Source organism: Martes martes, assembly GCF_963455335.1.
Source record: "Martes martes genome assembly, chromosome: 7".
Classification (NCBI taxonomy): Eukaryota; Metazoa; Chordata; class Mammalia; order Carnivora; family Mustelidae; genus Martes; species Martes martes.
This window is the reverse complement of record NC_137894.1, coordinates 35158892-35174732: the sequence shown is the minus strand read 5'-3', so window position 1 is coordinate 35174732 and position 15841 is coordinate 35158892. Positions and strand designations below refer to the sequence as shown.

The following is a 15841-nucleotide window of genomic DNA, read 5'->3' as shown; positions in this document are numbered from 1 at the left end:
AAATTTCTGTTTCCAACCCAGATTTCTCCTCTGGTCCCTGACTTCTTTATCTGATGGCTTACTTGATAGCTTCACGCAGATGCCTAAGACTGACCTCACCCTTGACCTCTTCCAGTGTCCCCTATGTCAGTAAGTGGTACTACCATCCACATCATTAGAAATAGGGGAATTATCCTGGGCCCCCCTTTCCTTATTCTGTTTATCCAATCCAATCATCAAATTTTATTTGACCTCCTCCATATTTCTTGAGCCCATCAACTTCTCACCAAGTCCACTGCCATAATCCAGGGCGAGACCACCACCAGATCTCATCTGGACTGACTCAAAACCTTCTAACTGATCTGCCTATTTCCCTTCTTTTCAGCCAGAGTAATCTCTTTGGAAAAAGCAGGTTTGACCCTCATCTGTTGGCTCAACACCCTTCAATAGCTTTCTATTTCTGTAAGAGAAGAAACCCCCAATCCTTAATGGATTGGGCCCGTGGTGAAATAGTGGAAACTCATCCCACAATTTTCTGCTCTTTGTACTCTGCTCCCTGGCCTTCTTTTCACTCATCTACTACATCATGTTCCCTCCACAATCCATTCTTTCTTCCAGAAGTATTTCTCTGAACCTTGAACTGTATTTGTTCTTTAGATGACAGCTCCTTAGGGAAGTCTTCCCTAACTCCCAGTTCAGTCTGTGCTTCTTTCATGTGCTCTAAGACATGCAAAATCCTCTCCTCCAAGGGACTTAACTCAGTCTTTACACACATCCATTCAGAGCTTGACTGGACTAATGTCTGTCTCCCAGAGCCCCAGAAGCTCTGATGGGTGTTTCCTCACTGTTACAGGTCTAATGACTGGTGCAGAGCTTACTGCATAGTAGGAATCCACATTTGCTGAACACAAAAGTACATAGCAAAAAAAGACACCAGCTCAAAAGAAAGATAGGCAAAGAATGATGAGCAGGCAATTCAAAGAAGACCAAGTACAAATACTCCGTAAGCAAATGGAAAGATGCTCTGCTTTACTTATAATTTAAGAAATGCAAATCAAAACTGCAGTGGGATCTTCTTTACCCACCAGACTGACAAATGTTTGAGAACATTTAATATCACCAGAATTGGCAGGTGTGTGAGTAAGCAAGCATCCATAACTGTCAGTGGGAAGGCAATCCCAGTTAACCATACTGGAGGGCCACTTGGTTATATGGCTAAAACTCTTTTTTTTTTTTTTTAAGATTTTATTTATCAGATAGAGATCACAAGTAGGCAGAGAGGCAGGCAGAGAGAGAGAGAGAGAGAGAGAGGAAGGGAAGCAGGCTCCCTGCTGAGTAGAGAGCCCAATGCGGGGCTCGATCCCAGGACCCTGAGATCATGACCTGAGCCAAAGGCAGAGGCTTTAACCCACTGAGCCACCCAGGCGCCCCTATATGGCTAAAACTTTAAGTGCCTGTACACTTGACCTAAAATTGTACCTGTAGGAGACTACTTTGAGAGATATACTTTTTTAAGTATACAAAAGTGTTTGTAACAAGGATATTCCCTGCAGATTTTTTTAATAGAGAAAACCCCGAACAACCCAAATACCCCTCAGTAGAGAATTGCTTACATAATTTGTCATACTGAATGTTTATGCAGTGGTTCCATGCAGCCCCCAAAATGGCAAGATAGGTCTGTGTATAGGGGTATGGAAAGAACTCCATGATAAATTTTTAAATGAAACCAAAATGCAGAACAGTGTATTTGGTATGATCTCATTTGTGTATACTTTTAAGTCAGAGCATATACATAAAACATGTATGCACACACAAAACTTTTCAGAGAAAGTCATAAAACTGTTAACATTTGGGAATAGGAACTAGGGTTTAGGTTGGGATGGGAGATGAGAAGGGAAACATTTATTTTGCATTTTATATCTTTTTTATTGCCATTTAAAATTTGTTTTACCATACACAGAGATTACCTTCTTTAAAACATATCTTTTTCAGTTAACATAAAAGACATGGTACAAGCAGAAATACTCCTGAGGGATATACATATTTTCCCTTTCTTTTTTGGCTCTTCTTAAAATCCCATTCAGAGCATCCAAAGCTCAAAACTGAGGTAAGTTCTGGCTAAGCTTTTATTGCTCTTAATGGCCACCTTGAAGAGGTTGTTATCTGTAAACCAAAAAAATCCATTAAAAACCATTTGAAATACTGCACAGGGGAGAACTTCATAGGCTTCCCAGGAAATAAAACACAGAGACCCCGAATTTTTTTTACCATCTACGACTGTTACCCAAGCACCCACTCTTGGGGTTTAGATGAAACTTTCACCATATAATAGCAAAGCGTGTGAGATTTTTAGCAGACACGGGCCTGGTTCCATATGCCCACAGGTTAGCTTATGAAATAGGTCCAGCACTAGCCCCCACCTGGGCTTGCATATTGAAAGCAGCCGCACCTACAATTTACGTGCCTGTAAGCAGTTTCAGGGCTATGTAATAGTGTCCAGAACTACCCCACAAAAAGGTGCAGGTGACTCATGGCTCCTGCTAGTGGGTGTGTTCACAGAAGGTCAAAGTTTGGTGAAGCTTGTCATAGCTATGTCAATATGAGGAAATCTCCACTTTCATCTGACATATGGATTTTATTCGTTCTAGCTGTCAACACTGGGCATACGTATTTGGACTTAACTATCTGCACCAACAATGCTCTTTTCCAAGATTCATATAGGAATCGCTTACTCATCCACGCCCTGCTTCTCAGACACTTTATCCCACAATCTTTTTTTTTTTTTTTAAGATTTTATTTATTTGACAGACAGATCACAAGTAGGCAGAGAGGCAGGCAGAGAGAGAGGGGGAAGCAGGCTTCCCGCTAAGCAGAGAGCCCGATGCAGGGCTCGATCCCAGGACCCTGGGATCATGACCTGAGCCGAAGGCAGAGGTTTAACCCACTAAGCCACCCAGGCGCCCCTATCCCACAATTTAATGCCCACCGTTGCCAACCCAACCACTGATTCCCACATCCAACGAAAAAGCTGGTTTCTTTATAGCCAACAGATTACTATGATCTAGACATCTGTTTTTTTTCCTTAAAAAAAAAAAGATTTTATTTTATTTATTTGTCAGAGAGAGAGAGAGAAAGAACAAGCAGGAGGAGCTGCAGGCAGGGGGAGAGGGAGAAGCAGGCTTCCCACTTAGCGGGGAGCCAGATGTGGGGCTGGATCCCAGGATCCCTGGGATCCTGACCTGAGAGGAAGGCAGACCCTTAACTAACTGAACTACCCAGTTGTCCCTGTTTTTTCCTTTGGAAAATGAAAATTGAGTTCCTCCTGCTAACAAAATTTCAAGTTTCAGCCGTTCTTAGAAGCTATCTGGGAAGTAGCATAACAAGCTTGAGGGCAAAGGGGTCAGACATCACTGGTCGCCACCACAAGGCCAGCTGGAGGGCCTCAGCCCTGCCATTTTCGCTCCTGTCTGTGAGCTTTCATGGGAGCTCACATGTGGGCAAAACCCAAATGAGTCTCAGAGTATGTCAGCTAATGTGGATAACCTTGAAAACGGAGCACACCTCTTCACTTCATATGACCACCCTGGAGGAGCCTGTCAGTTACAAACTTATTGTAGCCTTCCATTATAAATTTGGCAAGCAATCATAATATTAGCAGTACCATGACTGTGTTACCAATAGAAATCGTATATGTATTATGAACACATATATTACAGCTGTTACAGATATTTTGGAATATTTTTAAAAAATATTTTATTTATTTCAAGAGAGAGTGAGAGCACAAGCAGGAGTGGGGGTGGGGGCGGCATGGGTGGGGAGAGGGGCAGATTCCCCGCTGAGCAGGGAGCACAATGCTGGGCTCCATTCCAGGCCCCTGAGAACATGACCTGAACTGAAGGCAGCTGCTTAACTGGCTGAGCCACCCAGGTGCCCTGCCTGATGATTTTTACATTTGTATTACACCTGTCTTACTACTACCTGAATAAAGATAAAGACCATTCTAGACCTCCAGAAGGCAACCTCTTGCCTCCCCCCAAGTCACTACTCTGTCCCTACAAGACCCAAGGTTCATCACTACTGTGCCATCTAGCACCACAATTTGCTCATTTTTGTATTTCAAATAAATGAAATTAATACCATACATATTCTTTTGTGCTGGACATCTTTTACCTAACATTATGCCCATGAGATTCATCCAAATTGTTGCATTTATCACTAATTCTTTTTTTTCATAGTAACTTACTATTATATGAATATGCCACCATTTATTTGTTTTCTCTATTACCGATTGGCTTTTGGGTTGTTTCTAGTTTTTGGCTCTTCTGAGTAAAACTGCTTTAAACATTTGTGTATGTTTTTGCTGGATAGAAGTCCTCATTTCTACTGGCCACATACCCAGAAGAATTACTGGATTATGGATATGCATGTATATGTAACTAAGCGTGCGCGCGCACACACACACACACACACACACACTCACATACACACACACCACACACACGCTTAGTTACAGTGGGCTCTGCCAAACACTTTTCTAAAGTGGTCGTACCCTAGAGTTGTTGTTGGGAGCCAAGGATGTCACTGTGGAGAAGAAATAAAAAATGAAATGAAGGAAGACCAGATAGTACCCTGTGGCGATGGATTTGACTTTGAGATAGTGTGAATTCACCATCTTGAAATCATGGACGTGTATGTGCATATTTATACGTGCATTTAGATGTGTGTATGGGAGTGTGCACATTTTTACATCTGTGTACACATGGGTGCCTCTACATGCGTGTGTTTCCTGGCTCTGTCTGCAGAAACACGCCCCTAGCAACAGGCTCGACTGGCATCTCTGTCTGGAGGTCCATGTTGGTTTTTTAAAAGCTTCAAGTTAACTTTTAGGGGATAACTGCTAGAGGTACGTAACTTGATGAAGGGAAATCTATGTGTATAATCAAACAACAAACTGGGACAAAGCCCCGCTATTCTTTGTTAGGCTGTGAATGTCTACTGCCAGGGATGAACGTGCTAAAAGCAGGCCATGTGCACAGCTCACACTAAATCCTGCCACTGACCCCATCACCCCTCAAAATTGCCAAAGGTTAAACGTGGTTCAGAATCAGTTGTAGGATCTGAATATGAAGAATGCTTAGAGTCCAGATTTGATAGGGACAGAGAAAGTAGCATCTATGCAAACATGTATGTCATGGTTGCTTTCTATTACTGTTCATTTCCCTGCACTTATAGATGTGCTCCCCTTGCTAGAAGAAGAGTGTATTAAAGGCAAATACTGTGACATATGCATTTTTGTCCACTATTGGGCAATTGACTGGGACTTAATAAATACTTGCTGAATAGAAATGAGTTTTGAGCTGTATTGTTCTCATCTATCGTATTTTAACCTTGGAACTGAGATAAGAGATTCTTGGAAACTCCTTCAAGTCCAGCTTATATCTGAATAACCCCATTTAAGAATTCCAATCTCAAAAATGTCCTCCATGCCTCCTGACCACAATGGTAAATACGTGCATTGATGCATAAAAAGTGCTGTTTAAAAAAAAAAAAAAAAACAATGCAAAAACACAAGCATTTCTCTTTAGGGAGATCTGGGTCCAGTTTGACAAAGTATCCAAATTACGGTTTCTGTTAAATAAATATATGTACATATCACACAGTAATTTTTCAGTTCAGATTTGCTTTGGCATTTTGGGTTTGGAAAGAATTGAGCCTATGTGATTTTCTAAAACATGATGTAACACAGTTGGACTGAAAATCAGAGTATAAGAAAAAGAGGTTGGCTCTCTCTTTGGCATGCTACAATCACAGGTTGAATAAAGGGAAATGCCAAGTCTTTGTTCTTATTTCACTGCTAAATTATAGCTAAGTATGGCTAATTCTCATTCTTTACAATATTAACATTTGATTAATTTTGACTCCAAATTTCCTTTGACTACTTACTAACTATAAAGAAACCTTGTGTGTTTTTAAGCCCCAAATAAGGCTGTATGAAATAGATACCATCTATGGTTTAAGTAATAAGGTAAGCAGGACATGGCACTGGGTTGGGGGGTGATTACAAAGATAACCCACAGCTTCAGGAGCTCAACACATACTAATACATGTGAACAGAGAGGCTGTCAGAATTTCCTTGGATACACACAGGATTTTGGAGAGGACGTGACATTTGAGCAGGGATTGGCAGGGTGAGTTCCCCAGGCAAAGCACAGGGGAGGGCATCTGGGGACAGAGAACGGTGTGGACAAAGGCCAGGGCAGGAACAGGCCTGACCTTTGAGGGGTGGGGGGCAGCGTGGGATGCTAAAGCCAGGGCATCCTGGGTACTGGGGGCTGGAGTGGAGTGGGGTTGTGCAGGGACATGAGGTGGGAAGGGGAGACCTTGAGCTGACTGCAGGGTTGGCTTGTGGCACTGGGGAGCCGTGAAAAGATGTTGATTGGGATAGTGACAGTGGAAATCTATTTGGAGGTAATGCTGGCTGCTGAATAAGAAATCCCAAAGCTCATTCACACCACAGTTGCTGAGTAGCTACCATGCGTCTTCCCACCCTCGGGAGCAGCAGGTCCACCATGGAGGCCCCAGGGGTGGTGCAGTCTCAGGGCCACTCTTCTCCTCGTGACTCCACTGTCTACTCCCCAGGAGCAGGGAAAGACCATGTTTAGTACTTTACTTCGGAAAGAATTCCAGAAGCTAACTGCAGCAAAGGGCCTCACTATAGCTCAGTTCATCTAGGGATAAACTTAATATCTTTCTCCCCCTAAATGAGCCTGCTTCCTAACCCCTCCATTTAAAGTTTTTTTTTTTTTAATTTTATTTATTTATTTATTTGACAGAGAGAGAGAGAGAGAGAGAGAGAGAGATCATAAGTAGGCAGAGAGGCAGGCAGAGAGAGGGGGAAACAGCTCCCTGCTAAGCAGAGAGCCCGATGTGGGACTTGATCCCAAGACCCGGAGTTCATGACTCGAGCCAAAGGTGGAGGCTTAACCCACTGAGCCACCCAGGCGCCCCTAACCCCTCCATTTAAAACATTGTTCTCCCACTGCTCAGGTTCAAGGTTTGGCAATGATCTTCTGCCCATTCCTATCTTTCTCCCTGCTAGCTGATCTCTCCTCAGCCATATCATCCCCTTTGCTGCCACAGGGGTCCCCTCCACTCCTCTCGCCCAGTGGCCTCCTGTCTCCGTTCCCTCTTTGCCTCACAGCTTATTTTACTTTTTCCCTTCATGCTGGATTCCCACTGCCATCACCCTGCCCACCCCAGCAAGCACCTACACAGATGTGAAATATATGTGTATGCAGAATTCACGTAAATTTACCATGTTTCCAACAACCTTTTGCTTTTAAGGTCTACCTTTGTCTCTGTAATGACTGTTGGAGTTTTCTAAATGCTGCATAATACTCCATGACATACGCTTGCCTCAGTTCACTTATCTGATCTCCTCGTCCTGTGGGGACTGGTTTTTTTTTATGGTCCACAGGGTCAGCAAATAGCTGGTATTTAGAAAAAAGTCAATGAGTATCTGTTGGCAAAGCCAAGAAAGTTCATTTTTAAAAACAGCTACCCTATCAATAGTAAGAAGAGAAGTATTTCATCAGGGCCCACAAATGTAGGTCAAAGGTGGCAACTTGTTTGCAAGCATGCATCCCCCTCTGCCCCCGGCATCAACAGAGACAATTGGAGCGGTCTAAAAATAATATGTCAGAAAAAAAATGTCAGAGATGAGATGAGAATTCAGCTTCTCCTGCCTCCTGGACGTTCTGGTCAGCTTTGCCCCAAACATTCTCACTAAGGAACATCTGGGGTGACCGCACGGAGTTGTGTTAGGAACCTACATTCGGGATTCTGTGTGGGTGATCAGAACACATTGAAAAAGAGCGTCCTTCCTATGTAGTAAGAGGTGATACCCTAGGAAGGGTAACCTGCTTGGTTTGAGGGAGGAAGGTGACGGCAGCCAGGTGTATGCAGAATGCTAGCCCACTTGCTGGCCTGGCGCTACCCCTAAAACAGGCCTCAAGGATTTACAGCCCTGGTCACCAGACTGCAAAAAACCCCCAAACAACCATGACAAAGAAACACAATCAAGACATACACACACCGCACACACATACTCCGTAGAACAGAAAGTGCCCTATGAACACAGGAGGAGTGGAATGAACACCACTGGGCCTTTGTGCATGCTTCACGTGTATGTAGCTACAGAGACATTGCTCTGCCGAACAGTGTCTCCCCAAAATTCATGCCCATCCGGAACCTGTGAGTGTGAGCATATTTAGAAATGGGTCTTTACAGAATTAAAGATAAAAATACCATACGATCTAGTAATTCCACTACTGGGTGTTTACCCAAAGAAAACAAAAACACTAATTCCAAAGATACTGCACCCCTATGTTTATCACAGCATTATCTGTAATAGCCAGGATATGGAAGCAGCCTGAATGTCCACCAGTAGATGAATGGATAGAGAAGATGTGGTGTAATAAACATACGATGGGATATTACTCAGTCATTAAAAAAATAAAGAGATTTTGCCATCTGAAATTGCATGGATGGACCTAGAGGGTCTAATGCTAAGTGAAATAAGTCAGACAGAGAAAGACAAATAACATATGATTTCACTTCTTTGCAGAATCTATTAAATAAAACAAATGAACAATCAAAAAACCCAGATTCTTAAATATAAAGAACAAACTGGTGGTTCCCAGAGGGGAGGTGAGTGGGGGGATGGGTGAAGTAGATAATGGGGATTAAGAGGTATAAACTTCTAATTATAAAAAATAAGGGGGCACCTGGGTGACTATGTCAATTAAGTGCCTCTTGGTTTCGGCTCAGGTCATGATCTCAGGGTCCTGGGATCGAGCTCCAGATGGGGCTCCATGCTCATTGTGGAGTCAGCTTGAAATTCTCTCTCCCTCTACCCCTCCCCCCGCTCTCTTTCTCTCTCTAAAATAAATAAATAAATCTTTTAAAAAATTTTTTTAAATGTCAGGGTGATGAAAAATATAGCATAGGGAATACAGTCAATAATATTGTAATAACTTTGTATAGTGACAGACAGTGACTACGCTTGTGGTGAGCACTGAATCATGCATAGAAATAATGGCATTATTATTAACACCTGAGATGAAAATAACACTGTACATGAATTATACTTCAATTAAAAAAATGGTGACCAAAAATAGGAAGCTTGAAGCATAACTTGAATCCAGTGAAAAGATTCAAGCATGTGAGGGATATTCCCAACAGTGGATCTGATGGCATTGTTGCTGGGGACTCCAAGATGACACCACTAATTCATCCCTAATCAGTGAATGGCAAACACAGCTAATCTAAAAAAGAACATAGGATGTACTTTGATGTTAATTTAGTATAAGGGTTTTATTGTATGGATACAAAGCAACCTAAACCTTGGGATGTTTTTTGAGTATGAGAACTCTGAGTAATAATTTCCTCTCGGTTTTAAAGTTCTTGGAGAGCAAATTTACAGAAAGAAATTCCTGCATCATTACTTTGATTGGGGACCATGATTCTTACATGTGATACTCCTCTACGTAGGTCTCTGGACATATCTCATGGTGGCAGCTTGTCCATCCAACTAATCAAACAGGTGGAAAACATTTTCCCATGATGATAATAATTTAAAACATTATCTTTAGATGAAACCCAATGGATACAAACTAAAATGCAAAATCACATTTGGAGGAGAAAACAAAATTTCAAAGGCATTTGGACTTGAAGTAGAACAATGTTGGGCTAACTCCTTCGTCTCTAGAAAGTGTTAACCTTCCTGGGCTAGTACCGCCTTAAAGGGAAAGTCTAAGAAGCCCTAAGGAAGTGGACGGTTCTCTAGCCATCTTGAGAATTTAAAAATAGCATTTACGTTTTCCTCTAGCACACATTCATCCTTTATATTCGCAGTCTGCTCTCCAAAACACACTTTGTTTAAAAAAATGGAACTGTCAAATATATTAAAAATAAGCAAAGCAGTAAAGCAAAATCTCATGTACCCATCACCAAGCATCAAAGAATGATCGATGTTCGGCCATTCTTCATCTGTATCTCTCTAACTGCTTCCTTATCTTTCTTACTTTCCAACACTTCCCTCGGACCTGGGGTGGGGTTGGGGAGCAGAGATGAAGTTTTGCTCTTCTTCCTGGAAATATTCCCTTGGTTCAGACTCCAAAAATATAGTTGATTTTTTTTTTCTTCTCTGCTTTAATTCCATTTCCAAATTGGGGTAAGGAATGCAGGGGGGAGCTCAGAATGGAATTAACCCCATTTTGATTAGTGTTGCTAGAATCTCTGAAAGTGGGGCCTCGGTGATTCTGTTGCACACTCAAGTTTGATAAGGACTGCCCTAGAGTTTAGGCTAACTTGAGACTTGGGCGGCTGCATGAATCAGAGATATGATATGCAAGTGTGTTTAAGTTTGTGAGTACATGCGTGTGTACACGTGAATACACACACTTTCATATAAGCATATTCTTATTTAAAATAGCCTAAAAATTTATTTCTATATGAAAATTGGGATACAAGATTGGTATAAACAACAGGATACAATCAGATGAAAATCCCTAGGCAAAACTTAAGCATCCTTGTTGCTATATTTAATCTTAGTTCTGCTTTCAGATTGTTTTATAAGTCATGTGCAATAGACATGCGTGATCCCACAAATTTTGACACATCGTATTTTCATTTCCATTCAGTTCAAAATATTTTCTAAATTCACTTGAGACTTGCGGTTTTCATTTCCATGTGTCGTTTACTTCAGGTATTTGGGAAATTTCCAGATCTCTTTGTGACTAATCGCTAGTTAGATTCTATCGTGGTCAAAAAAAAACATATCTTATATGATTACAATTATACTAAATTTGTTAAGGTCTGTTTTGCAGCCCAGAATATGGTTTATTTTGGTGACTGTTCCAATGTGCACTCGGAAAGAAAGTGTATTTCTGCTGCCATTAGATGAAGGGTTGTATAAATGTCTATCAGGCCAAATTGTCTACTTGTTCTATTAATTACCTTGAAAGGAGTGCTAAAGTCTGTGAGTATAATTGTGAATTATACTCAGTTTCCCCTTCCAGTGCTATCATTTTTTTGATATGTGTTTTAGGCTTTTGTTTTCGGGCTTTTGATTTTATGTGTTTTTGCACTTTTGTTTAGGTACGTATGCGTTTATCACTGTTGTGCTTTCTTGGCCATTTTCCCCTTTATTATTATGTACTTTCCCACTTTATCTCTGGTAATTTTTCCTTGTACTGAAGTCTACTTTGTGTGATCTTGGAATTGCCACTCTGCTTTCTTTTGATTAGAATTTCCACGGCATATCTCTTTTTTAACCTTTTACTTTTAGTCTACCTATATCATTACATTAAGAGTGGGTTTCTATAGATAGCATTTGGCCTTTTGCTACAAATGCGATCAGACAATATTTATCTTTATTTGGTGTTTTCGATTATGTGCATTTAACATAATTATTGATGGGATTTAGCTATACTATTTTATGAATGTTCCGTTTGTTTCTTCCAGTTTTGGTTTTTGTTTCTTCCTTTTGTTCTTCTACTCATCCTTTTCCTCCCTTCCTTGGGATTTGAATAATTTTTAGAGTTCCATATAATTTATCTATTGACTGGTCACACCTATTGTGTTGTTTTTTTAAAAAAAGATTTATTCATTTGAGAGAAAAAGACAGCATAAGCAGGAGGGGCAGAGGGACAGGGAGAGAGAATCTTTAGCAGGCTCCATGCTTGCGTGGAGCCCGACACGGGGCTCGATCTCACGACCCTGAGATCAGGACCTGAGCAGAAAACAAGAGTCAGATGCTCAACCAACTGCACCACCCAGGCGCTCCTCTCTTGTGTTTATTTTTAGTCATTGTGTCGGGATTATAATAACAAGCCTCATTGGTCACAGTTTACTTAAAGTTAATATTTACCACTTCAAGTAAAATGTAGAGTTCTTGAAAACGTATAGGTCCGGTGACCCTCCCCTATTTATTTGTCACCTGTATTACATTTACATCCACTGAGATCCTTCCAATGTTACAATTTTTGCTGTCCATATCGTGCATATTTTTCATAACGTAAAAGGATATGGCCTTGGCTTTTTTTCCCGTAACTTGACAATGCATAATAGGCAGTGGGCATTATGAGTTCCACTTTGGAGAGGAGGAAACGGGTAAACTGGGTGACTTGTCGGCACCCATGCAGTTGGGTGTTGGCACCCATGCAGTTGGGTGTCGGCACCCATGCAGTTGGGTAACAGCAGAACTACAACTTCCCCCGTTTGTTCTCACTTCCTATTCCTCTCCCTTCCACCGGGCTGCCTTTTGCTCTTCAGGGCTAACTTATAGCTTTGGTACAGAAAGTAGAGTCCGTGCAATTCAAAGCCTGGGAACTTTCAACAAATAATATTTCAGCATTCTTCCTTTTGGAAATACCTTGGTGAGCTGGAGGAGGTGCTCTTCTATCCTACGCATGGCACCGAGATAATAAGTAGAAAGATCTGGGTCTGGTTTCCAAGGCACTGGGTTAACCGCACTGCTGGCTGATGCTCTCCATGTTCCCCACTAACAAATAGTTCAGACCCACGGTCATTTATGTTGGCTCTCCTCCATTTGGATTTCGCTACTTCTAGTCCTCAAAATAATGCGGACTCCAACTACAGATGGCTGAATGCAAATTTCGTTTCTGTGGAAGTCCTATTTCCCTTCCCTTAAATTGGTGGTTTTTTAAAAACTGTGTTTCCTGGAGTCCTGGAGATTTTCATTAAGTTCCCAGATTTCCATTCAGGGGTCGAATGGTCCTGGGTGGATGCATGTGGGGGGGGTGGGGAATCCACTTCCTTCCTCCTTTGTTTGTTTTGAATATTTTATTTCCTTTGAACACACAGTTCCTTGGAACTATAACAGGAATTTGAAAACCTTCACCTCAGAGCCTTCACTCAGCCTTTCGGGATGGGAGGGAGCTTGAGGTTTGTCGAATTTAGCCATCATGGAAGTCTTTCGTTATCACCACCAGGGGACACGCAGCTGGGTCTGCGCAGCTTGAGGACAGGGAAACTCCCCATCTCCAGCACCTTCCCCCTTCCGTGCTTAGCTCTGATACTCTGCATCCTTCTGCAAATCGTTGCTTGGTGAACTCGCCTGCCCACTGCAATCACCTGGACCCAGAGAGTTTTCTAAAATGCTGATGCCTGGGCCCCTCCCCCAGAGAAGCTCTGATTTAATTGGTTCAGGGTGCAGCCTTGGGAATGGGAGATTTAAAAGCCTCCTAGGTGATTCTAATTTGCCACAAAGTTTGGGAAACATTGCCTTCGATTTGTTGAGACCCGCCCCTCTGAAGTGCCCACCCTCCCTTGGAAAGACACATGTCACCGGCCAAATCCTTCTTCGGTAAGAACATTTACAAACCCCAGAGATAGCTTTCATTTTCCTCCCAGAGTTCTCCCTTCTGATTAAAGTCCTGGGGCTCCCCAGATGTCTCCTGCCACCACCTGTTATCCGTCAGGTCTCTATTTCTCTTACTGAAGTGCCTCCCTGGAACGCAGTAGGCTAGGACGGATTTGAGTATCGCATCGGAGGAGAACTAGGTATTTTTCCTTCTCCATACTCTACTTGGCTTCCTGGATTTCTAACCAGCCCCAGCACATGGGTAATTTGATAAAGAGCCTCATTCACAAAGGTGCTGCTGCCAAGCTCCCCCCACCCCCAGCTCCTTGCATTTGGACACGAATGCTAATTTCAGACCATGACCGAAGAACAGCCAGAAAACCAGATGAGCAGAACCTGCGGACGTCCCTCAGCCTTTGACGGTTCAGAGTCAAGTCACACACCTTATTTCCAATCCCTCCCCGCTCTCGCTGTCCTGATTCCCAATCTACCATTCAGGTGGGGCAGGTGGTTTTCCAACAAGAAGGAGGCATGCCCCAAAGCCCCAGGTGAATGAGTAGCGAGCAGAGCCAGGAGGGCGTCATGCAGGGCTCCCACTTGCGCAGTCAGCGAACAGGGCACCGGGCCCCACAAGCGCGGCCGAACTGTGCTGTCCAGAGTGGGCCGGGAACACGACCTCAAGGAATGTTACCTCCGGGATGGCGGCTGCTTGGCGTGGCAAGGTGCCAGGGCCACCCAGGCTCTCCAAGCCGCCAGCGTGCAGCAGCCTCAAAAGGTGGGGGTGCGTGGGGCTCTGCCATGGTGTGGGGACAATAAGGCCAGGTTTCAGGCAGCGTTACCTTCCCCCTCCCTCCAGGTTGCTGACAGAAATTATGTAGGGGCTTTAAAAACTCCTTGGAGAAAGACTGTCATGTGCCTGGCTGAACCAACATCAGAACCAAAACCAAAACTAAAAAATACCCCCGCCCCGCCCACCACCCAAAACAAAAACCAGACCAGGCCAGAGAGTGGCAATCCCCGTGGCAAAAATTCCTCACCCACCTCATGATGGATGCCCTCCTGCACATTCACGCTGTCCCTCCTTCTCTTCGGTTCCTGCCCTACCTTTTTGCCCTGGGACCGAACAAAATCTCTTCCAGCAGCTGACACTTTCCCTATATGCCCTTGTGGTTTCCAGCTCTGCTCTGACCCCGGACTTTGGTTTTCTCGATCTTCTTTGAACCCCCTCAAGACTTTCTCTTTTCAGACTCCCGTTGCTGACCCTACTCTGGGTCTTCATGTCACCTATTTCACTGATCAGACTAAAGGCAGCGTGACACCCACCAGCTGGGCAGCGGGCACGTTCTGTCCCAGGCGAAGCCAATAAGGCGATGCAGAGTCGGCAGAGGATTTAAAAAACGGTAATGAAAGCGTCTAGGGGCGCCTGGGTGGCTCAGTCCATTAAGCGTCTGCCTTCGGCTCAGGTCATGATCCCAGGGTCCTGGGATCAAGTCCCACATCAAGACCCCTGCTCAGTGGGGAGCTGTTTCTCCCTCTCCTGCTGCCTGTCACTCCCCCTGCTTGTGCCCTCTCTGTCAAATAAATAAAATCTTAAAGGAAAAAAAAAAGCATCTAGCAGTTGCTGCTGTCTCTTATTACCTTGATGACATGCTACCCGCTGCCGGGTGGGAGCGCTCCCACCGGCCCTCCTCTCCTGCCCCGGTGTGCTTCCAGTACCATTGGGTCACTGATGTCCATCCCGACCTGGGCTCCATTTCCGTCCTGCCTCTTGGGCAGGACAGATGTCAACACCTAACAGGCTCAGGAAGGCTTCTACAGAACTCCCCACACAGTGAGTTGTGAAGGAACTCAGTTAACTCCTCGAGAAACAATGTATAAGATAGAGCAGCTTGAAAACCAGAGCAAATGGGACTTAAAAAAACTCCAAGAACACACTCTCAGATGACACCGGTTATTACCAAGCACTGGAAAGCACCGCGCTGGAAAAAGAGGGCATGAAATTGTTTTTATTTGAAAGGCATTTGTTTGAGAAAACCATACTTTCTCCAAGCAAAATGTTAGCTTGCCTGGTTAGAAGTTAATTACACTATTTATTGCTTAAAGCCAGCCTGGAATTTTGTCTTGAATTCTTACGAGCCTGTGATTGGGGGTGTGGAGGGAATTACCTATGCAACCCAAGGCCAGTGAGCTAAAGGTTGATCTGATAACTGCCTATTTCAAAAGGACCCAAAAGATAAGGAATAAGTCCCCGAGGGAGGAAAAACAAAACTGTGGTTCTAAATCCGGGAACATTATCGGGGAGCTGCAGGAATGTTTGTTACCAGGGATGTTGCTACATGAGGAAATGACTAAAAGGAATAAAGTGATTAGTTGCCTTGATTCTCAGATTAATAATGTCCTTGTTCTTTTGATGTCTTCGCTATTCACATATTGGTTTAATTAAGATATTTGGAAGTGGAGATCCAGGGTAAACAG

General features: G+C 43.3%; 1 protein-coding gene across 2 annotated transcripts in view; it reads right to left on the bottom strand.

Annotated features, from left to right (window-relative positions):
• The window catches only part of THSD4 (thrombospondin type 1 domain containing 4), a gene marked incomplete at its 5' end in the record, with an annotated part of 544049 nt that overhangs the window by 44885 nt on the left and 483323 nt on the right, over positions 1-15841 (bottom strand). The gene's annotated exons all lie outside the window — the stretch shown is intronic.